Consider the following 24,832-nt stretch of genomic DNA (forward strand, 5'->3'; position numbering starts at 1 on the left):
GCACAGACACGTGATAAATTTATGGAAGTGCTTCAGTCTCCTTACACTTAGTTAGGAAGGGCCACCTCCTAAGACCAGCCACAGGCTACAGCCTCAGGGAAGTTGGGGATAATTACATGGTAATTATTTATAATAAGTGCTTCCACTCTCAGCACGATTATCCTTCCCTGGGTTGCTTGCCTTCTTGTGCCTGGTTTATGTAGGGAAGTAATGTCCAAATTAATCTACATCTTTTGTAAGTGAATCTAGTGTCCTCTGATGATCCAGCACCCTCTGGCAGCAGGTGTTAAACCTTCCTTACAGAAGGCATATTTTCAGTTTCCCTTTGGTTATAGAGAAAGCCAGGCAAACAAGACTTTGGTGGATTAAGGATGAATTGTGGGATTAATATAGACTTGGTCACTAAGGACAGCAGAGCTGCCTCTGTGTAAAGCCTTGACAAATAATCACAGTGAAGCTTTGCAGGGCCTCATGGTTTGCCGAACACTTTTCATATATATCATCTCTTTAATTTGCACGCCAGCCCTGCAAGGTATATATTGATGTGATGATGAACCTGCCAGTACGCTCACTGGAGTATCTGATTAAGGGCACAGCATGGCTCATGGAGAAGACTGATGGGGATTTGAATCCCAGCTCATTAGCGGTGTGACCTTTGCTGTGTTAATTAACCTCTCTAAGCCTTCAGTTTCTCATATATGGAAAGAGGACAGCCCTACAGGGCTGATCTGAGGATTTACTAACTTGCATGTAGAGCTGATATAACAATGCCTGGCCCATTGCAAGCAAGTTATTCATTTGTTGAAGGCAAAAAATTTACAAATGATAAACAAAGATCAAAGGAACCTATTTTCCTCTGATGCTAATAGTGGTTAGTCCAGGGGCTCTCCTTACTAACAAAATATTGTGCCTGTGATTACTTGCATGATTCAAAGAAGAGTTGGCCTAGAAAAGGGATTCTCTATTTTTCTGGTTCTGTAACCTCTTGAGGGCTTCCAAGAACTTCAGGAACTAAGTAATATTACCAAATAAAGGGCTTCCAAGAACTTCAGGAACTAAGTAATATTACCAAATAAAGGGATACAAATGAAATAGGTGAAGGGTGGTCCTCGGCAAGAATGCTCAGTCAATGACATGAAACATCATGTTTTTTTTTTGCGGTACGCGGGCCTCTCACTGTTGTGGCCTCTCCCGTTGCGGAGCACAGGCTCCGGACGCACAGGTTCAGCGACCATGGCTCACGGGCCCAGCCGCTCCGTGGCATGTGGGATCTTCCCGGACCGGAGCACGAACCCGTGCCCCCTGCATCGGCAGGCGGACTCTTAACCACTGCGCCACCAGGGAAGCCCATGTTGCTTTTTATATAGGGTGGTTCAGGCTAAACTGCTCAGAACCTCCTGCTTGGTTGACTTCTATGGGTTTAAAAGGTTCTCCCTTGAATTTAAGATGGCTATACTCTCAGAGCACACAACAGTTGGAAAGAGAGGATGCACTAGAAGACCAGTTCCAAGGTCTCTTTCTTCTCTAGTCTCTGTCACTGGCTACAGCCTGTCTCTCAACTCTGGTTTCCTCATCTGAAAGTGGATGTTGTAACAACTCATCTACTCCATCCACCTTTACTACCATCCTCACCCCAGAGAGTGGTGATGGATGACTAAGTGAGCTGAGGAATAAGAAGAATGCACTGGGCTAATTGTGCAGGGCATGTCATGGGTGCCACAGTGATCACCAATGTGATATAAACTGGCAGTGCTTAACTGGTCCTCTTCCACCCCACACAGAGATCTGTCAGCAAAAAGAATAAAAAAGGAATGATCCCTTCCTCTTCTCAGAAGAACTCAACACTAGATTCTTCAAAATCTGGGCTTCTTTGCAACCGGAATGGTCAGGAGAGTTAGTAACCCCACTTTTCCTCTTTCTGTGTACCCAGTTGTTCATTTCTCTCAGGAAATTCTTGACAAAAACAAACAAACAAAACAAAACACAGTCACTATTCATTCTTTGTGGATTCCATATTTGCAGATTCGCCTCCATGGTTTGGATAACGCGGCCCTCAGAATTCCTTGCCCAAATGTCTGCAAGTCTGATTCCAGAGCCTGCATGCTAATCTTTTTTGGATTCTGGCTCCCCTTGGGGGGTGTCCAAGGAGCATACTTACAGATCTTGTATGTATAGGATAGGGTGTCAAGGAGCAGGACAGGCTAAAAGGCTATCCTGCCCTATACTACCATGTTCTGACATAGAGCATTAGGGAAGGAGTCGCGGAATTCTAAATTCAAATCTCATTTTCCAGGTTGTTATAAAGGCATATTTTTCAAGGTAAGAAGTGTCCAAAGACGGAGAGAATGAAGAGTGCCCACCACTGAACTAAGAAGGTATCTTGAGACTGAAAAATGAGGTAGGCAGTTGCATATAATCAGTAGATCAGTTTATTATAGGATAAATTACATATAGAGTGGAATTGGGTAAACGGCGATACCCCTGTTTGTACTGTAATTCTCTGCTCCGCTGAGGGGCCTTTGGGACGTTTTTATAGTTAAACTAGGATATGGGGGTATGTGCTCAGAGACAAGGAGTGTATTCCTAAGTTGCAATCGTATCTGACTTATGATGGGTAACTAGTCTTGTGGGTGCCAGAAATGCGTCAGTGTCATTGTTTGGAGACTAACAGAGCATAGAGGCCACCCGGAACTAATGAACATTAAACAATATCTATTAACTATAAAGCCTTTGACAGTAGAGAAGAGATTTACTACACAGTACAGTCCTAGGTAGGTTCAGTGGAAGGCCAGGAAGAACTGAACAGGTCCAAGATGGTGTTGGTTATGCTAACAGCCATACAAGAGGGTAGAACGTATTTTGTTTGTTACCTTGGTTTATAACTTTTAAATACTTAGACATATGGTACTTGGGGCTCCGTTCGTACTTTAGGCTTGGAAAGAAATGAACCTTTGGTGAGTCGGGTTACTAATATTTGGGACTATCATAACCTGGTTTATTCTGACTCTTATACCAGGGTAGTGGGTCTCACGGTTTCAGAACCTCTGTAGCCATATGATCTGGCAGCATGGGTGCCAGTAGGGGCTCAACCCAGCAAGTAGTGCTGGGAGCCTCTGAGAACGTGACTGTGTTCTGTGGTGAGGGCTGCCATGGGGGCATGTCTGTAATCTACCTAGGGCAGGGTGCCGACAGATAAGGAGCAACAGTCAGAGCTGCACGGAGTAAGTGACAGAGCAGTAGGACCAGAAAGATTGTGAATCCCGAAGATCAGGCCCCTTCCCTTATATATATAAGGGATAGCTACTAGCATGTTCTAGGATCTAAATGAGAGAAGGGAGAAGGGAGATTCCCCATCCCTTCTCCATATCCCTTTAAACCATTCGTTTTTGGACTTCTCTCCAAATTCAGCAAGGGTGAGCGCAAACTGGATTCTTTTTCAACAATATAAAAAGATAGGACATTTCTTACACTCCAGGTGTGACAAAACAGTACACATCTGACCAATATATAAAGTACTCTTATTATCGTCTAAACTTGGTTGACACCATTTCAGAGAAAACAAATACATTTTAACGGCCTAAATAAAAAAAGCAATTACCAAAAAAATAAATCTCTTTTCAAAGTTAGAGGGGAAGACAAGGACCCTTTGGTCCTTGAGAAAAAGGTATTGAACTCTAAAAACAAAAAAGGCACTGAGCCCTAAAAAAACAAAAGCTATTAAGCCCTTACTGTTAGCCAAAAACCATGCTAAGTGTATCACACACATTATCTCATTTAGACCTCACCCTAACCCTAAAAGGTAGGTATCATAGTCTCCATTCCATAACAGAAGTAACTGAAGAACAGAGATGTTCAACAATTGGTCCAAGGTCAAAGAGCTACTAAGGGCCAGAATCAAGATTCAAATTGAGGCCTATCTGATACTAAAACACCCATCCTTTTTACATCTATGTCTAGTGGCCTCCATTCTGGAGCTTAAAATAAATAATTGGATTATTCACATCACCTGCTCTGCTTCCCTGTTTCTGAATTCTGTCCCTTTAGCAAGGTCACCAGTGGACAGTCCTCCCTCATCTGGGACCAGGAAGTTAGGCTGGCTGGAGGGGGCCAGTTGACAAATCTCATCTTTGTGGTGGATTTCTTATAGGGTACAGAGCAGCTGGAGAGGACACTTCTTAAATACCCTCTGTTTGTGTTGAAACAGTATTAGGGCGTCCTGTCAGGCTCTGAGTGCTGGGCAATAAGCCATGAGCTGATGGGTCCATTGGAAGCCACATACCCCTACAGAGTGGATCAAGCATTCACCCTTTGGCTATTGGTTTAGCAGACTTACTTTTACATTCAACCTTGTTTTTTCCTCTCAGATGTAAAGAGGGCCAGGGGTAGAGCAGTGAAGCATGATAAAATGGAAGAAAGTTTAGATACAAGGTTATCCTGCACTTCAGAGAGAGATGCTTTGAAAATCATGCATGTACTTTGAATTTTTTGACATCACGATCTCTTTTGTCTTCCCTTCCCCTACCAGACTAGTCCATTTTCCCTCTATTTGTAAATTCTCACGTGGCATGTCACCTTCCTTGCAAATCTGTTGCGAAGTAATCACATCTCTGTATTAGGTTCCATTTCTAAAAATGTCAAAACAAATCTCAATGATTAAATGCAATGGATTAAGCTTTAAGCTTTTTACTTCTCTAAAATTGATATGATTTTAATTAGAAAATTATAAATCTAAGCCACTGTATCACCAAACCACCTCCAAAATATGTATAAAGCTCTAACTCTGAAAAAAAAAAAAGTTAAATTCTGTATAATGACAGTGATCTTGTTAAATAACCAGCCACATCTCGTTTTATTTCATTTGGGTTGAGATATTGCCCTGAGGCATCTGAGAGTAAGACATCTCTTATAAAGGTCGTCTATGAGAGAACCTCTGAATTTTTTCTCTGTCTGTAAACTCTAATTAAATATGCATTTATTGGTGTGATTTTGACCAGGGAGCTTTTTATTAGTATAGAAGTGACTATTACTCTCTGGCACAGTTTATCTGTGGCATTATGCTAAATGTTGAGATTTTTCGGTTCTGCATAGCTAAAGACAAAGTCCAAGAAGTCGTAATTCTTTATCAAAACTGACACTTGTTTTATGCATTTGGGGATCTGTGTAGAGAATGCTACCCTGCATTCTCAGCGTTAAAATCCTGTGGCTGCCAGTCACCAATACATCTAATTTTAACGCAAGAAAAAATGTCTAGCAAACATCAAAACAAAAGCTACCCTTTGAGCTTAATTTTCTTTTTCATGCATTTGTCCATTATGCTCCCTCTTGGTGTCAGCAGGAAGTAATCTCACTTTTGGAAAGGAAGTCAGTATCCTAGCTGTGCTGACAAATTGTAGGGAAATGATTGCTGAATTTTATCCCTCTTTATTTCCAAAAGAAGAATAATGAAGAGCTCTCTTTTCTTCCACTTAACATCCTAATGATCCACATCTGCAGTTTACATTGCAGCTACCCATACCTCTGCACAGGAAGAAAAAAGAATGAGCTGTGACACCCCTCCCCCTCCCCTGCCATACACATTGGAACCTGTCGCTAGTACATCCTTAATCAATCTCTGAAATTGCTCTGGGAACTATACAATCCTACCCCAGTCAATGCCCAGCCCCTGCTGGTTGAGGCAGCTACATAGCTTGTGGTAAACTGCTATCCACTATTCCTCTATATTTAGAACTTCTCTAGAGAAATGGCATTATCTCAGTCACTAAGCTGAAAGCGGCTTAAAGTTAGTTTTTCACAGTTGTTTATTCACAGTCTGTTTCATGCACCCTTCATTCACCTTGCTTTAAAAAACTTCCGATGGATGCACAACCACAGAAATGCAAGCTGTTGAAATATCGCCTCCTAGAAAATTGACTGTGATTTGCATTTTGCTAATGTTGGAGTGGGTCAAAATGTTATTTTTCTCTCTCTTCTCAATAATGTTTCATTAAAGGTAAATTCTACTCCCTTCTACCAGTGAAAAGCCACTCAATGACCTGAATAAGATCTGGTGATAGGAAACGTATTTTCAGTAATACTGAACTCATTTTTCTGCCAGAACAAATTAGTCAGTAGCTATCGTGTATGTCACAGAGGTTTTCAAGAGGCACTTAGGAGGATGCTAGAAAAAAAATCCTTCTGTGTAGATTATTAGAAATGTCATGGTGCTAATGGAAAAATGCTGTAGTAATCTTTTTGTTTCATTCTTCCCTCCTAAACTACTCTTTCTTGTTTGCAATTCAGCTCCTAGAAGATATCTTTTGAAAAATGGTTCCAAAGAGAAGCAGAAAGGAAATTTTATAATTTATCCCGGAAAAGGCAAGATAGAGGGGTAATCAGATAATGGAGGCAAAGATGCAACTGAACTAATCATTTCTCTGAGTTCCCATCTTCACTGAAAACTGAATAAGGAAAGGGAAGTGGGCTGGGTTTAGAGGATGCTTTCCTTAGAGTAGGGTATGTTAGAAATAGAGTGAGTCTCTGAATGAATGAATGAATGAATGACTGTAATCAAGGACTGTCTTAATGTTCTTTGGAATTTGAAGGAAAAGCAGTGTACAGCATACGCATAACCCCTTGGGACCTCAGTTTCCACCATCTTGTAATAGAGCAAACAATTGCTACATTCATGGGCTGTTGAGATTAAATACCGTGATGTGAATGAAACATCTAACATGGTGTCTGGTCCATAGTCATAGAAAACCAGAGTAATGCGTAAAGCTATGATGCAGGTATGTAGGGGTGGGGGTGGCTAAATCATGAAAATTCGGGCAGAAAGACTGACTTTATTTACTGTGTAGCCTGGTCTTTATGTGATTGCGTTACTATCAAAGTTTATCAGAGAGGAAAAGTGACTCTTTGGCATCCTCTGCGTGATCCATTTTCTCATGTGCGGAATTGATTGTGTATTTGTAGGGACAATTTATGCATTTCCCCCAACTCTCTGTTATAATGAGTTATTAGGCATGATTTGAGTTAACTTTTTTTATATTTATTTATTTGGCTGCGTCGGGTCTTAGTTGCGAGAGTTAACAGTTAAACATCAAAGTGTTCCCCGGGATTTTGCTGGTTCCTTTTGGCTTCTACTCGAACGTAACAGAGATTAGTAGAAGTAGTATGTGTGGTTTCATCCTGTCTTAAATATTTACAGATGCTTAACTCTTAGAGAGATACTTTTCGTTTTCCAGCAGATGTAAACTTTAAGTATAAACATTCCTTTGGGAGCTTTCACTTTGTTCTGAAAGTGAAAACTATCAGAGGAATGTGACTTAAACCTGATTTCCAAATGAGACATCCTCCAGCAATTGAAATATCCTATGCAGTTATTATTCCACTGGAAAGTACCCTTTACCCCCAAGGAATGTGCTATAAGAGGAAATTAAAACCTAGCTGCTCAAATTAAGGCCTGTTCAGTCATTAGATGGCTCTTTAGTCTTCGTGAGCCTCGTTTGCCTCCTGGGTTGCAGGGAACAAGAAGGCCTTCCAGAGCAGGTGAGAAGAGGCTACTGCAGACTCCTGTAAGCAGGAGTGTGATTTATCTGAGAATCACAGAATTTAGACCTGAGATGGATCTAGGGCATCATCCTCTTCAGCTACCTCAATTTGCGGACAAGGAAACTGAGCACAGAAGAGGTTAAATGGTTTTTGCAAAATCCACAGCTGTTTGAGGAAGACTCAGAGTTAACCCCCAAATCCCTACAACATCCTGAAATCACAGAGCCCACTAGTCCTGAAGGTAGGGTGAATTTCTCTAGACCCATGTGCTTTGGATGGTGGAATTTGAAAACTCTCTGGGTTGATGGTTGCCTCAGAAGAAATAAAAAAGCTACTCTTTTTAAAAGGTAGAGCAGTTACAATGTGTTTTGTTTGTAACATATCATGTACTATCACTGAGTTGATCCTGAGTTCCATGGTGCATTTAATCTGTATTTTGTATAAACAAACTGCTAGTGATCACTACCTAAAGTTGTTTGGAAAGCAAGGTAATTGAAAATTACGAATTTGACTCTTTTGAAAATGCAATTTTGGCCAAAACAAATGTCTCCTTTAAAGAAGCAGAAAGTGGAATCTGTGCATGGCCTGTTGAAACTAATTATTTAGAGTCAAAGGATCTGGGAGCTGGAAGGGATCACACAGATCAGCCAATTCGACCCTTTATTTTACAGAAAAGGACACTGAGGCCCATTGAGTTTACCTAAAGTCACACGAACCAGTGACAAAACTGGAAAGTGTAGCACTCCAAAACAAGACTGATCTCTTTTTCTACTTCACTGGAAAGTCTCACTTAGAGAACATCAGGGTAGAATCATGATGACTTCATAAATGTTCTCTAAATTTTTGTACAATTTATAATTTATCCAAATCTTAAATCCAGTGCATTGATTCAGCTTACCTGTCAAGGACTAATCATTCCCACGACACCGTCCAGGTTACAGTTCTCACAAATAAACATTAACTGGAAAAGTATATTAATGTGATAATAACAAGCAACAATAAAATTAAGGCAATTCGTCCTTAATCACTTAAACACAAGCACTATATTTTGGTGTTAAATGTGAAATGGCAAAGAAATAAGAAATCCACATCAGTGCCAAAAATCGAAATGGGCATACAGAGGTCCTCAACTTTGTTTCAAGGAGAAGCAGTGGCTCACTTCCCTGATACATTGAGATCTCTCAGGGAAGGTTTGGAAGGCCCATGTTTCTAGAGGGCTGGAGGCAAGGGTAAGTGCCAATAATAAAGTCCCTCGGTAGAGCAGGGAAATGGGATGCCTGATATTAGACACAGCCTTCCCACAAGTCCTCTTGGCCATCCTTCACCTCCTTGGCGAGTTTGTTCAGTTGTCGCCTTCTCAGTGAGGTGTCCCTGACCACCCTGTTTAACCCCTCCCACAGTGCCCACCCCAGGATTACTGACCCCTTTGACCCTGTTCTATTTATTTTCCATAGCACTTAATCACTTGCTAACTTAATTCACTTTGCAGGCTGTAACTTACTCATTATTATGCTAGAATATAAGCTCATGGGAGTAGGAAGTGTTTTGTTGTTTTTGTTCGCTAATGTATTGCAAGTACTTAGAACAGTGCCTGATCTATAACATGGTCTCAATAAGTATTCGCAGAAGGAACTAACGCTTTCTCCTCAAATGGCATTCTTTGGGCTGTCAAAGGTGCCCACCTTTTTTCTTCTTCCCATTGGTGGTCACCGTCTTCTGCCTGGACATGCCCTGTCCATCAACACCCAGTCATGGTGAAGAGCCAGGCTTCATTATCACCTTGCCCTCCTGAAAAATAAACACTGTGGATTTGGGCTCTCTGATAAAGATAGCCTACTTTCTTAATATCAGTGTGATTTTTCAGCCCTCATAAATATTTCTACATGTTTAAATCCTACTCAGTTTGCCACCTTCTGCATTCTACATTAACCTAAAATGTGTATTGAACACCTACAATATGCACAGTTGGTGCCAGACATTCAATGGTGACGGGAAACGTATGTAGTATATTCTGGAATTTATTAGACTAGTGTCCCATAAAGCTTCTCTAACTCCCTGATACTCCTCTGGTCAATTCTTTTGTACTTCTCTGGGGCAGACAAGGTTACTTGCTTATCCATCAGTCATTCCCCTTCCTGTTTGCTGTCTCAATTTAGTTTGGGCAGGGCAACAATGTGCTAGGAGTTGACTCATGTTTGACCTCAGTCAATCATGGCAATCCCTTTCCCCTTTGGCAGTGACTGTTCTACAAGTGGTCACGTAACCCAGTCCTGGTCAGTGAATTGTAATGAGAATTCTAGTGGAAGGCTTGGGATAGATTTTCCTCCCTGTTAAAAGATAGGGGAAGTTCAGCAATCCCCACTCCAAATCCCAAAGTCTTGATTCCTAATTTGGGTGGTGTCATGTGAGAATGTGATACCTGGTGCTGTGACAGCCATATCGTGACCATGAGGAAAACCATCACATGTGCACTAAGGATGGCAGAGAGGAAGGACTGAAGGTGTCTGGGCTCTTAATGAGATTGTTAAGCCAACAAATCCAGTCTGAGACCACTCTTAATCTCCTAACTTACTGACCGCATTCACATATCTCGTAATCATTGATATCTCTTAATCACTGATATCAAATCTGTAGTCTTTTCTATTTTTGATCAGTGTTAAAAATTATAGACTATTTTTGTCTAAAAATGTCTGTCAACCTTGGGATAATAATATTAAGAAAAGATTTTACTTTCTTGAGCTTCTCCTCTATCACTGAGTTTTTCTTACTTTTGTTAACTTTATTTTCTCAACCTTCTTTTATAAAATCTTGTTTCTATTAATTTATTTTCTGTACAATAATACCTATAAGCTGTCTCGCTTCTTACGAGATATTATCTTAAGCCCCTTCTTTGTACCTTAATAACAAGATAGGGTAAGGTGCTCAAGGTTAGGGGAAAAACTTTAATGTTTTCAACATTATCCCAGACCAGGCTCTCATGGCTGAGAGTTTGGAGAGGGAAACAGGAGGAAGGAGAGGAGAGCATGGTTGCAACATTTCCAGTCCTCTTTGAACACTGCTACTAGTGAATCTTCCTAAAACACTGCCTGCAGTAACATCTTTCTCCTGTTTAGAAAGTCCCAAGGACTCTGTAGGGCCTGCCAGATAAGGCTTCCGCCCTCTTCTTAGTGTTCAGCATCTTTCACAATCTAGACCCAATTGACTGTTCCAGCAGGAGCATCTCTGCTTGTCCTGAATCTCACTCTTTACCCAATTGGATCTGTCTATTTGCCTGTAACTTTCCTTACCCATTCATGCTTCTGGTCCTGTTTATATTGGTCCCTCACCTGGAAGGATGCCCATCCAAATTCTACCCATCCTCTAAACTGTGTTATTTACTAGTTAGCGACAGGCTCCATGTGGGTACCTGAAAATTGCATAGTGAGACTGGCCTTTTTAATCCAATTTTTAATTTAATTCAATTTGAATTAAAAAACTGATAATTGAAAATAAAAAACTTTTGCTCAGTGAAAGACCCTGTTAAGAGGTTGAAAAGACAAGACACTGAATGGGAGAAAAAATTGACAAATTATGTATCTTATAAAGGATTCATATGTAGAATATATAAGAACTCTCTGAACTCAACAGTGAGAAAATAAAAAATTATTTATAAAATAGGTAAACGTGTTGAATAGATATTTCACCAAAGATATAAGGTTGGCAAATAAGCACATGAAAGTTGTTCAACACCACTAGCCATTAGGGAAATACAAATTTAACTCCTAAAGATGTGTATCAATACACATCTATTAGAATGTCTAAAATAAGAATTATAATAACAAATGTTGGCATGGATGCTGGGAAATTGGATCTCTCAGACATTGCTGATAGAAATGTAAAATGATACAGGCACCCTGGGAATCTGGCAGTCTTATTAAACATATGTTTACCACACAATTCAGCAATAGCACTTAGGCATTTATCCTAGAGAAGTAAAAATTTTAGAGTTGATGCTGGAATGAGTTAAGACTTTTGGGGCTGTTGGGATGGCATGAAAGTATTTTGTATGTGAAAAGGACATGAATTTTAGGGGCCCAGTGGCAGAATGCTATGGACCGAACTGTGTCCCCCAAAATTCATATGTCGAAGCCCTAACCCCCAACGTAACCCCAATAGGAGGTTAAGTGAGGTCATAAAGGTGGGGCCCTAATCTGATAGGACTGTGACCTTATGAGAAGAGGAAGAGAGCGAGATCTCTGTCTGCTGTGCGAGGACACAGTGAGGAGGTGACCGTCTGCACCTCAAGGAGAGAGTTCTCACCAGACACTGACCCTGCTGGCACCTTGATCTTGCACTTCCAGTCACCAGAACTGTGTGAAAATAAATTTCAGTTGGTTAAACAACCCAGTCTGTGGTATTTTGTTATGGCAGCCTGAGCAGACTAAGACAGAGCTTTTCAGATTATCTGTTTCTTCTTGAGTGATCTTTGGGAGATTGTTTCTTTCAAAAAGTTTACCTGTTTCATCTAAGTTGACAAATATGTTGGCACAAGGTTGTTCATAATATTCTCTTATCTTTTAGTATCTACAACATCTGTAGTGGTATCCTCCCTCTCATCACCATAATTGGTAATTTACATCATCTCTTTTTTCTTCTCAATCTAGCTAAAGGTTAATCATTCTTATTGGTCTCAAATAACCAGCATTTAATTCTAATGATATTCTCTATATATTTTTTATTTTCTACTTAATTTTCTATCTTTTGTTTTCACTATTATCTATATTGTTTCCTTTCTTCTCCTTACTTTGAGTTTAATTTGTTTTTTCTCTAGTTACTTAAGGTGCAAGCTTAGGTCACAGATGAGAGATTTTTTCTAATGTAAGGATTTAATGCTATAAATTTCTCTCTAAACATTTGTGATATTGTGATTTGTAATTAGAAATATGTATTTGGTCTTTGTCTCCATTCCTGGAAAGAGCTTCTAAAACTTCTGGAATTTCTTAAGTGATAAGAGTGATGAAAGTGTCTTTTTTTATTTAGAACAAATCCTTTTCAATCACACCTGAGTTTGCATTAATGAGGTGATTATAGAGAGCCCCTAAAGGTGGGGGCTTTTGCCAAGGCAATAAACCCTGTGACTAGAGGGTTGAACTTTCAGCTCCATCTCCTGACCTCCAGGGAGGGGAGAGGGGTTGGGGACTGACTTAATCACTAATGGCCAGTGATTTAATCAATCATGTTTAGGTTGTGAAACCTTCATAAAAATCCATGAAGTATGAGGTTCAGAGAGCTTCCAGGTGGGTGAACTCATGGGGGTCCTGAGAGGTGACAGGTCTGGAGAGGGCATGGAAGCTCCACACCCCTTCCCCATACCTTGCCCTATGCATCTCTTCCATAGGGCTGTTTCTGAGTTATATCCTTTGTAATGAACCTGTAAGCTAGTAAGTAAACTCTTTTCTTGAGTTCTGTGAGATGCTCTAGCAAACTATCAAACCCTAGGTGGGAGTCATGGGAACCTCCAACTTATAACTGATATGTCAGAAGCACAGGTGACAACCTGGACTTGAAATCGGTGTCTAAAGTGGGGACAGTCTGTGGAACTGAGCCAATAACCTGTAGGATTTGACGCTATCTCCGGGTAGATGGTGGTAGAATTGAGTTAAATTATAGGACACCCAGCTGATGCTGAGAATTGCTTGGTGTGGGGAAAAAACTGCTACATATTTGTGACCAGAAGTGAAGTATATTAAGAGCAGAATGTTGTAAGAAAGTAGAGGAGAAACAGGAGTGATTTTCCTTTACAATACTACTTTAGCAACATAACACAAATTTTGATATATCTTGTTTCATTTGCATTGAGTTCAGAATACTGTCTAATTTCTCATGTGACTTCCTCTTTGACCCATGGGTTGATTAGAACTGTATTTTTTAGTTTCCATTTTGTAACATGCTTCTTCTCCTAAAGGACTTTTTTCAGTGTTTCTGCTAGTGTTGAACTGCTAGTGAAGTATATCCTTAGCTTTTGCATCTATCAAAAAATCTTTATTCTCCATTTTTGAAAGATATTTTTACTGGGTAAAGACTTCTAAGTTAACAGTATTTTTTCCCAAATACTTTAAAGAGTTTACTCCAGTCTTCTGGTTTGCATTTTTTTTTTTTTTTTTGAAGAGAAATCTACTGTAATTCTCATCTTTATGCCTCTGTTGTAAAATGTGTCTCCCTTTCCCTTCCCCAACCCAGCTCCTTTTAAGATTCTTTGTTACTGGTTTTCAGCAATTGATTATGATGTGCTATGTTGTAGATTTTATCAGTTTAAAAAGTTCATTGAACTTCCTGAACCTGTATATTTATAGTTTTCTTCATATTGGAACAAATTTCAGGCATTTTTTATTAAAATATTTTTCTGTCTCCCCTTCCCGTGATCCCCCTGTGACTCCAATTATACACATATTAGGCCAGTTGGTGTTAATGTATAGACCACTGATGCACTGTTCATTTTTTTCCTGTCTTTTTTTGTGTGTGTGTTTCATTTTTTGCAGTTTCTATGTCTTCAAGTGCACTAAGCTTTTTTTTTTGTTGTGTCGAATTCATTAATCCCATTCAGTGGATTTTTATATCAATTATTAATTTTTCATCTCTAGAAATTTGATTTGGGTTTTTTAAAATATTTTTAATTTTTCTCTTCATTGTGTTCATGTTTTCCTCTACCTTCTTAAACTTGACTACTAATTCTACCATTTGTGCCATTTTGTTTTGTTCCTATTGATTGGTTTTTCTCCACAATATGAGAAGTATTTCACTGTTATTTTTGTGTGTGTGTGTGCACAAATAAACAAGAGTGTATATAATGTATACATAGAAGTTAAAGAATACTAATAAAATAAACACATGTTTAAAGCTCCATTATTAAAATAATAATAAGCTTATTGTTCCAAAAAAAATATTACTACCACCTTATCAGTCCCTCCCTGATCACACCCCTCCCTCAGTCCACTCAGAGGTGACATTTGTGTTGAATTGTGTGCTTCACTAAGATGTATTTATTTATTTACATATTTATTTATATTCCTAAAACAATATATTATTTTTGATTATTTTAAGCCTTTCCCAAAACACCACAGTTCTTGACATATATTTTTCACTCAATATGATGTTTTTGAAATTGAAATGAATAAAAGTGTATATCTTTTATTCATTCATTTTCCATACTGAATGGTATCTCATAAATAAATATTCCCAAAATTATCTATTTTACTGTTTCTGCATGTGAAAGCTATTTCCAGTGTGATTTTTATTTGCTTACCAATAGTGCTGCTATAACCACATTTCCAGTTATCCCCCTTTCCAAGCACAGAGAAGGAGGAATTACACTTCCTGACCCCTTGTGGTTGGGTGAGTTCATGTGACTTGTACTGACTAATGAGTTATGAAAAGATGTGTGCCGCTTCCAGGCTGGAGCAATTAATTGCTGATGCAAATACCTCCCTGACTCTCTTCCCTCTGGAAAGGAGACCTACAACATTCAGGAAGTGACTGCCATATGACCTTTGGAACATGAGTGACTATGATGAATAGAGCCTCCCAACTGACCTAAAATGGCTAGTTAGTGTGAGTGAGACATAAAATTTTGTTAGTATAAGATTCTTGGGTGTTGGCAGCAACAATATAACCTAGTCTATCATGATGTAGGAAATATCTCATTGTGGTTTTAATTTGCATTTTCCTGCTTACTTAATGAGGCCAAACATCTTTTGATATTTTGCTGGACATTTTTTGTCCCTTCATAGAATGCTCATTGATGGCTTTTCCATTTTTCAATTGATTTCTTTGTCTTTTATTGATTTATAGGAATTCTTAAAACATTTTGGATTCTTATCTTTTGTCGGTTGTGTTTCAAATTTCTTTCTATAATTTATGGTTTTTCTTTTAATCCTATGGTTCTTTAAAAAAATAGCTTTTCATTTTAGAAAATTTCAGACATATACAAAAGTAGAGAAACTAGTATAATAAACCCTCATGGAGCCATAACCCAGGTTCAGCAGTTTTTGACTCATGGCCACTCTTATTTCATCAGTAATCCCTATTCATTTCCCTCACTGGTGGATTATTCTGAAGAAAATTCCAGTCCTCACATAATTTCATCTCTGTATGTCTGAAGAGAAGATCTCTTTGCTATTTGTAGACTCAGCTTTGTGTAAACTCTGTTCCCGTCTCCCACCTTGCACAGGCTGAAGGCTTTTTCCCCTTCCCCTCAAACCAAAGCTGTAGGCTTCTGAGGAGCATTTGTGTTTCAGCCCACCAGGTGGCTTTAGCCATCCTTTCAATTATATTGGGCTAAAAGCACTATAAATAATTAAGTTTAGTATATACTCATGTTGCTTAGATATTTACTGGTAGGTGTGTTTTATGCTCATATGTTTTTTACACTGTGTGTGTTTACCACTGTCCATTTTAACCTATAAGTTTCTAAAATGTATGAATTGTTCCTATTGGCCTTGTTTGAAATAATGCCCAGCCCAATGTGATTCAGAATTAAATATAGAATAAACTGTATTTGGTGAAAGTGGACATCCTGGTAGTTGTTAGGATATCGTGAGGAAAATGAACTCAAGTTACGGCTTGATTTTCATAGACAGTTCTAATGGGTATAAGAAGAAATTTATCTCACATGGAACAAAATGTTTCCGTGTTCTACTCATTTCAGTTTTCTTTTTTTCACACCTATTCTAGGTAGTCTATGCATTGTATGTTCAGCACTGTTGTTTTTTAAAGGTACTTAAAATATGTGGTCCTACTATGGATAAAGGCACTATACTGATATTACCACGCTACAAGAATCTGGAAGGAGCATTCTGTCATTTAATCCCTTCAACTGTATCATCTAATCAAGTTGCTTCTCAATTATTTGTGTACAGTGTACTTTGTCTTTCAGAGTTTAACAATTCCGTTTGCATACCTCTCTGAAATAATGTTTTTAATAGTTATTTTAAGCAACACTCCGTTAGTGATTTCTGTCCTATATTTTTTATAAATGCCTAAATACAATGATTTTCTGTTAATTAAAAAATAAATACAATGGTTTTATTGCTTTTATATTATCTTTCACTTAAAAAAGGAGAAAGAGCAGATTAAGTAGCTGACAGTATATCAAAGAGTAACTGAAAAGACCAACACAGGATCACTGCCTTTTCCTGCTTTTTCTCCTTTGGTTTCTACCAGTTCGCGTCCTTTGCAGGGCTGTCATTGCAGCGCTGTCTCTTTTCCTTGGGGCTTGCTTAATACGTTTGATCCAGAAATACCCCTCCCTTCCCTCTGACTGCTGCTTGCACAGGTGGCACGCCTATAGCTCTGCTTGCCCTTATTCCATGGTTATCTGGCAGGGATAAGAATTGTGCATCCCTTTGATCCTTATATTTGACCTTCTTGATTAACCCAGTGCTTCCAGACTTCCAGCTGAAGCCCATGGTCTAGAGTTGTGCTCAAGGAATCTCACAGAGTAGAGAGGCTTCCCTGAGCTCTTGCACCTGCTTCTAATGTGCTTTCTTGGCCACTTTATGTTTAGCAATTGATTGATGGTGATACTAACGAAACTTTTTCTTTGTTTTAATATCTGACACATTTTTTTCCAATCTTCATTACCAGAGCAACTCTAGGGAACAACGAATCTTCAAAGGCAAGATTTTAATATGCCTTCTGTGTTAGGGTTCTCCTGAGAAACAGGACCAATAGGATATAGATATAGAGGTAGAGAGAGAGAGAGGAGAGAGATTTATTATGAGGAATTGGATCATACAGCTATGGAGGCTGAGAAGCCCCACAAGCTGCCCTCTGCAAGTTGGAGATCCAGGAAAGCTGATGGTATCATTCAGTCGAGTCCAAAGGCCTGGGAACTAGGGAAGCCAATGGCGTAAATCCCAGTCCAACGGCAGGAGATGAGATGAGATGCTCTAGTTCAAGCAGTGAGGCAGGAAAAAAGGGGCAAATTCCTCCTTCCTCCACCTTTTGTTCTATTCAGTCCCGAGTCTACCAATTCAAACGCTAATCTCATTTGGAAACACCTCACAGACATAGCCAGAAACAATGTGTAAGCTAGGCATCCAGCGGTCCACTCAGATTGATGCATAAAATTAATCATCACACTTTCCTTCATGCCAGTGTTTCTTTTATCTGCATCCTTAATAAAACATTTGTTCTATTTGATCCCAGAGGTTTGCCCTTCCTTTAAATTAATTTGGATGCTGTGAATGTTAGTCGCCCTGCTCCCCACATAGTTCATATTTTCACCAGTTGTTCATCGGATGGCTCATTTAAGTAATTTGTACCTATCCCCACTTTATACTGGCTTTTGAATGTTTAGTGAATATTTCTAAGAAAGACCAATCATTACGTGACAAATGTATGTCTTCTAGTATTTTTGTTCCCAAGCTCCGTGGACTCCTTCTGACTTTCTGTAATAATCTAACCTCAGGCAAAAACAACTTACAGTGCTCTGTAACTCAGCCGATCCATTTCTCTAATGGATACAAACCCACATTTCTCTTGTGGAAAATGACTGTCTACCATGTATGTCAATCAAGCTGAAAGGTGCTGAAAGTAATGAACTGCCAGTTTGGTTCCCAGTCCTGACTCTTGGTTGCAAAGCCCTGTTGCTACTTACATATGCACTGCTCTTTAATAACGGGCTCTGACAGCACCTTATAAGCGTCCCACTCCATTCTTTCTGCCACACTCCCAGAAACCAAAAAGCCCTTAGGAACACCCAGGGGATCTCACAGGTCTGTAAGAAGAACAACCTGTTAATTGGGCTTGGTTATTCTGTGGGGATAGCATCCAACATAATATGTGCGTAATGGGATAACGTACAGCATGAGCCAGTTCAGAGCCCTGAGGATGAGCTTGCCAGGAGAAAGAGCATCTCGCCCCAAATAAGCGAGTAGGGTGGGACCCCAGAGGGAAGGAATTTACCCAGACTCCTCTTCAATTCAATCCTGAGGTTTTTATCAAGAGTCTTCTGTATACAGAGTGTAAGGTCAGAGACTTTTAATATTTCATTCACATGCGGGCAGGGAAGACAAGCTCTAAAATCTTGAGATACTATTTAATCAAATTCCACAAACTAAATACCTGCCAAGAGACAAATCATTCAGAGCATAAACTTGTTGCAGCCAAATCCAGGCATGTGACGTAATTAAGAAAACTACCCGTGTGTCTCCGAATAATGCATGTTCGTTGTTCAGTATAAACACATGCCAAAAAGGAATAGGCCTCATCTCAAGCCAATACCAAGTTAAAATACTCATGTTGCTGTTTAAAAGTAGCCATTCCTTGATTTGGAAAATAAAAATATGGTTCCTTCTCTCATATGGCCTTTGTCTATAGGGTATGTAGTGTGACAAATAGACAGGAAAACAAATAGGTTCTGCAAACAGTGCAGAATAACAAACCTAGGTAAAACCTTTTCCAGTTACAGTTAAGAGGTTTTTGGTTGTTCTTAAGGTACAGATGTAATGGAGTGATAATCCTTTGACATAGAATTTAAGTGGTACCAAGGAAAGGATACCTAGTCCAAAATGTTTTCTCCATATCCATATCACAGTGCCTGAAATTCACTATACACTCTTGGGAGCTGAAGTACCTCCGAAATTTTAGTCTCTAGTAGTTTTCATGCTGAAAACTCAGCCTCTTTGCACTGGTGCCAAATCGAATCGCAGAGACGGAGTTTTGGGTGACGTAGAAAAGAATAGCTTTATTGTTTTGCCAGGCAAAGGGGGACACAGCAGGCTCGTGCCCCTCAAAACTGTGTGTCCCAACCCAGGAAGATTTGGTGTAGAGTTTTATAACAATAGTTCAAGGGTGGAGTTGCTAATAAGGATCAGGGTGTGTGCAGGGCCTGCAGTCCCTTAATCTGGCCTCAGGTGGTCTCCCGGTGAGATTCTCTGGTTCTCCAGGCTATCAAACCGTAGCCTTCTCTCTGGAATGAGAACTGCTTCATCAAGTAGTTTATCCTCCATTTGTTGGGGGTGTTAGTTCTGTAGAAGAGGTCAAAGATAGTGTTATGTGTATCCCTTGAGGTGGAACCAGGGCCTGCCCCAAGGCTGCACTATTGTTTCTTGACTGCTCCTCCCTTGTCTCTGCATCCCTTCCTTCCCTGATTAGCAACTGTTCGAATCTGCCTTTTGGAACTCAGGGAAGGTTATGGAGGCTAGAGTCTATTCCCTACAAACAAGAAACAGGGGACATGGAAAGTCTTTGTGCCCAGGAGCCCCACAGGGTCCTGCTTGGTTTCAGTTTCAATGAAAAAGGTTAATTCATGAGCACATTAATCAACATTATCATCTTGAGTAAGATTTTCCATGGCTTACATGTCTCCTTTTAGAGTCCTAAGAGTTTGAGATTGGGGGAGGACACATCTAAAGCCTGAGGTTTTCCTTGGGGAGGATTGAAAAATAAAACTAGTAATTTGCAGCCTATTATGTTCCAGGCATTGTGCGTTGTGCCTGAGGCCATCATGATCAGTTCATTGAGCAATCCAGGGACACTCATACTTTTATCAACCAGGCCTCTTGTAGTGGCAGGGAACACAGTCAAACTTAAAAGGCTCTTCTCTCTCTCTCTCTCTCTCTCTCTCTTTTTTTTGTTTAAATTAGGTAACTAAAAAGTCTAGAGGTTATTTCTTTCAGGTACAGCTGGATGTGGGTGCTTGAACTGTGCTTTCAGAATCTCTTAGCCTTTTTTTCCTTTGGAGTTATCCTTATGAGATCTCCCAGTTTACATGGCCTCTGTTTTGGTTTGTCATCTCAAGAGGAGAAACATACTCTCTCTCCCAGCATCTTATCAATCCCAAATGGAACTTATAAGGGACTTGGATTGGCCTTGCTCAGCCCTGTTGTTCACCTGGGTAGTGGGGCTCCCTAGACCATCACAAGAACCCAGGAAGGCACTGGAATACCTGGGTAGAGTCAGTACAGAGTAAAGCATAAAGTGGGTAATGAGAGACATGAGAACAGGAGGCTGTGTTAGTTTCCTAGTGCTGCTGTAACAAATTACCATAAATCTAGTGGCTTCCAGGAACACAAATATATTATTTCATAGTTCTGTGGATCATAAGTCTGAAATGGGTCTCACCAGGCTATAATCAAGGTGTCTGCAGGGATGCATTCTTTCTTAAGACTCCTGGGAAGAGTCTCCTTCCTTGCTCATGCAGGTGTTGGCAGAATTCACAAGTTGTGTTCGTAGGACTGAGGTCCTCATTGCCTTGCTGGCTCTTGGACATGGTCACTCTCAGCTTTTGGAGGCTGCCTGGATTTGCTCTCTCACGGCCTCTTTCGTCTTCAAAGTCATCAGCAGTGGGTCAGGTCCCTGTCTTGTTCTGAATCTTTGCTGCCTCTTCTTCCATTGGATTTCTCTGACCACAGCTGGCAAAGAGTCTTTGTTTTTAAGTACAGCAGTCCCCCCTTATCTGCAGTTCTGCTTTTCATGGCTCTGTTACCCGAGGTCATGCACAATGAAAAATATTAAATTGAAAATTCCAGAAATAAACAATTCATAAGTTTTAAACTGCACACCATTCTAAGTAACATGATGTAATCTCGAGCTGTCCAGTTCTGTCCTGCCCAGGACCTGAATCATCCCTATGTCCAGTGTATCCTGAAAGTCACTTAGTAGCTGTCTAGGTTATCTGATCCACTGTCGCGGTTATCAGATTGACTGTCGCAGTATCTCAGTGCTTGTGTTCAAGTCACTTTTATTTTGCTTAGTAATTGCCCCAAACGTCAAGAGTAGTGATGCTGGCAATTCGGATATGCCAAAGAGAAGCTGTAAAGTGCTTCCTTTACAGGTGAAATCTCTCAACTTAATAAGGAAAGAAAAAATTATATGCTGAGGTTGCTAAGATCTACGGTAAGAACGAATCTTCTATCCATGAAATTGTGAAGAAGGAAAAAGAAATTTGTGCTAATTTTGCTGTTGGACCTCAAACTGCAGTCATGATAAGTGCCTAGTTAAGGTGGAAAAGGCATTAAATTTGTACGAGATATTTTGAGAGAGACACACCACATTTTCATAACTTTTATTAGAATATATTGTTATAATTGTTCTATTTTGTTAATAGTTATTGCTGTTACTCTCTTACTGTGCCTAATATGTAAATTAAACTTTATCACAGGTATGTATCTCTAGGACAAAACATAGTATTTATAGGGTTCAGTACTATCTGCAGTTTCAGGCATCCACTGCGAGTCTTAGAACATATCCCCCGTAGAGAAGCGGCGGGGGACCACTGTCCTCATTTGACTAAACTGGACCCACTCAGAATCTAGGGTAATTTTAAGATTATCTCATGATCCATAACCTTAATCACATCTACAAAGTCCCTTTGGCCACGTAAGGTAACTTATTCATAGGTCCTAGGGATTAGGGTGAGGACATCTTTGAGAGGCCATTATTTGGCCTGCCAGAGAGGGGTAGGGAAATGCCAAAAAAAACTATCGAATGCATCATTTTAAAGGAATGAAGTAATTGTAACTGAAGCTTTCAAGCATGCCTTCACATATAGTTCCTACAAATGGAACTTAAGAGCTGATTTGGAGGGAAGCCCCCAATTCCTATATCCTTGACTGTAAAGAACAGTCAGTCCTGTGTGAAAAGGTTGTCCTCAATTGAGCACTCAGTGTGCACAGGGGAAAACTCATGGAATAGAGAAGGAGGAAGAAGACAGCCATCCAGTCAGGAAGATCGACCAAATCAGATGTAGGGTCTAATGGATCATGTTAACATATTGGGATAACGTTACCTCCTAAATGGAATCCAAGAAGTAACTAGGTTTATTATGTAGGGAATTCACGCAATGATCCAGTCCCTTAATGAAACGTCTTACTGTAGGTCATTAAAAGTCAGCATTGGGCTTCCCTGGTGGCGCAGTGGTTGAGAGTCCGCCTGCCGATGCAGGGGACGCGGGTTCGTGCCCCGGTCCGGGAGGATCCCACATGCTGCAGGGCGGCTGGGCCCGTTAGCCGTGGCTGCTGAGCCTGCGCGTCCGGAGCCTGTGCTCCGCAACGGGAGAGGCCACAACAGTGAGAGGCCTGCGTACCGCAAAAAAAAAAGAAGTCAGCATTATCTTCTCTCCAGGATCTAGTCCCACTGCGGTCGTGGTAGCATAGGTGCTGTAGGCATCCTAGCTGATTTCTGTTATTTGACTGGTTGTATCTAGTCGATCAACTTTCTGACCCAAGAATCCTCTGACTTTCAGACTTAGGCTCACCTTTGCTTATGATGAGATCAGTGTCTAAAGTTTACATTAGTATACTATAACAACAGTCTATGAATCTGTCTATTTATCTATTGTCATGTAACCATCCACTCATCATTTGTCAAAAAATTTTTTCTTAAAAATAACCTTTTGGATTCAGGAAAATCCTCAAAATCAATTTTCTTTCTCTTGCAGTTGGAAAATGAATTCTGAATTATTCATGTTAATATCCTCTAGATAAATTGAATTTTTAGAGTATTTAAGAGTATTTAAGAAAAGCTTAGTAAAGTCAATCTTTTACATTAATGGATTTCATTTTTAAAATATTAATTTCACATTAACCATTGCTTTTTGACTTATGCAGCCTTCTAATCAACAATTTTGAGAATCATTCATCTTAATAAGAAAAATAGGAAATTATTAAAATTTTAACGTTATAAAACACTTCTTTTTTCAACTTTTGTTTCTGGCCATATGCCTTACTCGATATCTGGAAGAGACTCTGTTATGTATCACTTTAAAATGCTGGATAAGATAGTTTTTTAAAAAACATCCTTTTAAATGCATGTCTGAGCTTACAGAAAAATAAGGGAAATCGTCTCAGGCCAGCAAAATAAGACAGCAGGAATCCAGAGCGCTGCAGCTGGCGTTGCCCTGAAGGCACCTGCCAGATGCTCCTGGCTTTGAGCTTGGGCCTGACCTTCAGTAGCCACGTAGTAATTTATCCTCCAGACCGGAGTGCTTGGGAAGTGAAAGGTGGTGTTGTTTGGAGTACACTGGGAATTCCACTCCTGCTCAAGATCTGGAGAGCTGCTAGAGAGTGTCCCTCCCATCCTAACAACAGGAAAATGCTTAACGGTGTACAAAATCAGTCACAGTTTTCCTGAACTCATCAGAGGGCTGAGGTCACTGGCAACCAGGAAACTGAATTTCAAATAGTAAAAAGTCCCCCTCAAGGAGAGTCAGGACACATGGATTGTTTTACCTTTGACAGTGCATGGGAGGAAGAGGCGGCTGCCATAGGGTGGGGGAAGAAAAAATTAAAAAAAAAAAAAAAAAGAATTCCTAAAGGCTGAATAGGCGCTAGTATATCAATTAGAATAACTGGGTACCCCAGACACATGGGGATTTGTACCCACTCCCAAGCTCCTCCCCTTGGTCTCCACTGGGCGCTTCTGAGAAAGATTTCGGGTAGGTCAGAGGCTGGAGAGAGCCCCTTTTGATTGGCACAGGATACAGGGAGGAGGTCACTGTGGCTGTGCCCTGATGCTCCTCTCATGGTGCATAACTAAGCCTTGTCATATAGTAGGAGCTCAGTTATTATTTGTTGGATGAACATTTGACATTAATTCCATAACTTGGGGTAAAAAAGTGGTTACATCATTTCGTTTTTAATAATCAAATAATCTGGCCGGGATCCCATCTACCAGAGCTAACAAGAATTTCTACCCTCTCGGTTATTGTTAAGTGGTCTCTTGACCCCTTAGGGTTGCAGAGGATCCAGGAGTGTCTTGTGCTGTCAGGGAATAGGAAACCATTCTCTAATCTGTGCTGACACACTTATACCCCTCATGGTCCCTTTGAATGCAACGCTTCCAGTTTCTTTTTACCAAGCCTGGGCACGAGGCTTATTTGCGTTAGGTCACACCGCCATCTGGGAGGACCCTTAAAAGGTTCTGTCCCCTCACAGAGCACTGGGTGATGGTGGGCATGGGCTGCCATCCTTGAGAACTGCCACCCCCACTCCACGTCGTGGGGAAGTTTGCTCGCTTCACTCCCTGGAAAGATCACTTGTGCCTTTCCACGACCCAGCCTCAGCCTCTCGGTCAGCCTTGATGGAGAAAGGACTGCTGAAGGTTCTGCTCAGAAACCTCAGGCTTGAATTTTACCATATAAGAGTTGTTTGACCACCTTCAGACACTAGGGGACCCAGGAACCCAGGCTCAACACGAAGACTTCTTGTGGTAGGAAGGGAAAATTCTCACACTTATCCTAAGTCTCCTTCAGCAACAAGAATAAGGCAGACATCAATATGTCAATAGTTTATATATATCCTTTGTCAAACAGCATTATTGT

General features: G+C 40.2%; 1 protein-coding gene across 2 annotated transcripts in view; it reads left to right on the forward strand.

The window, feature by feature from the left end:
* Window positions 1-24,832, forward strand: part of CHN2 (chimerin 2) — a 383,768-nt gene that overhangs the window by 9,353 nt on the left and 349,583 nt on the right. The window lies entirely within an intron of this gene.

Source organism: Stenella coeruleoalba (genome assembly GCF_951394435.1).
Source record: "Stenella coeruleoalba genome assembly, chromosome: 9".
In the NCBI taxonomy this organism is placed as follows: Eukaryota; Metazoa; Chordata; class Mammalia; order Artiodactyla; family Delphinidae; genus Stenella; species Stenella coeruleoalba.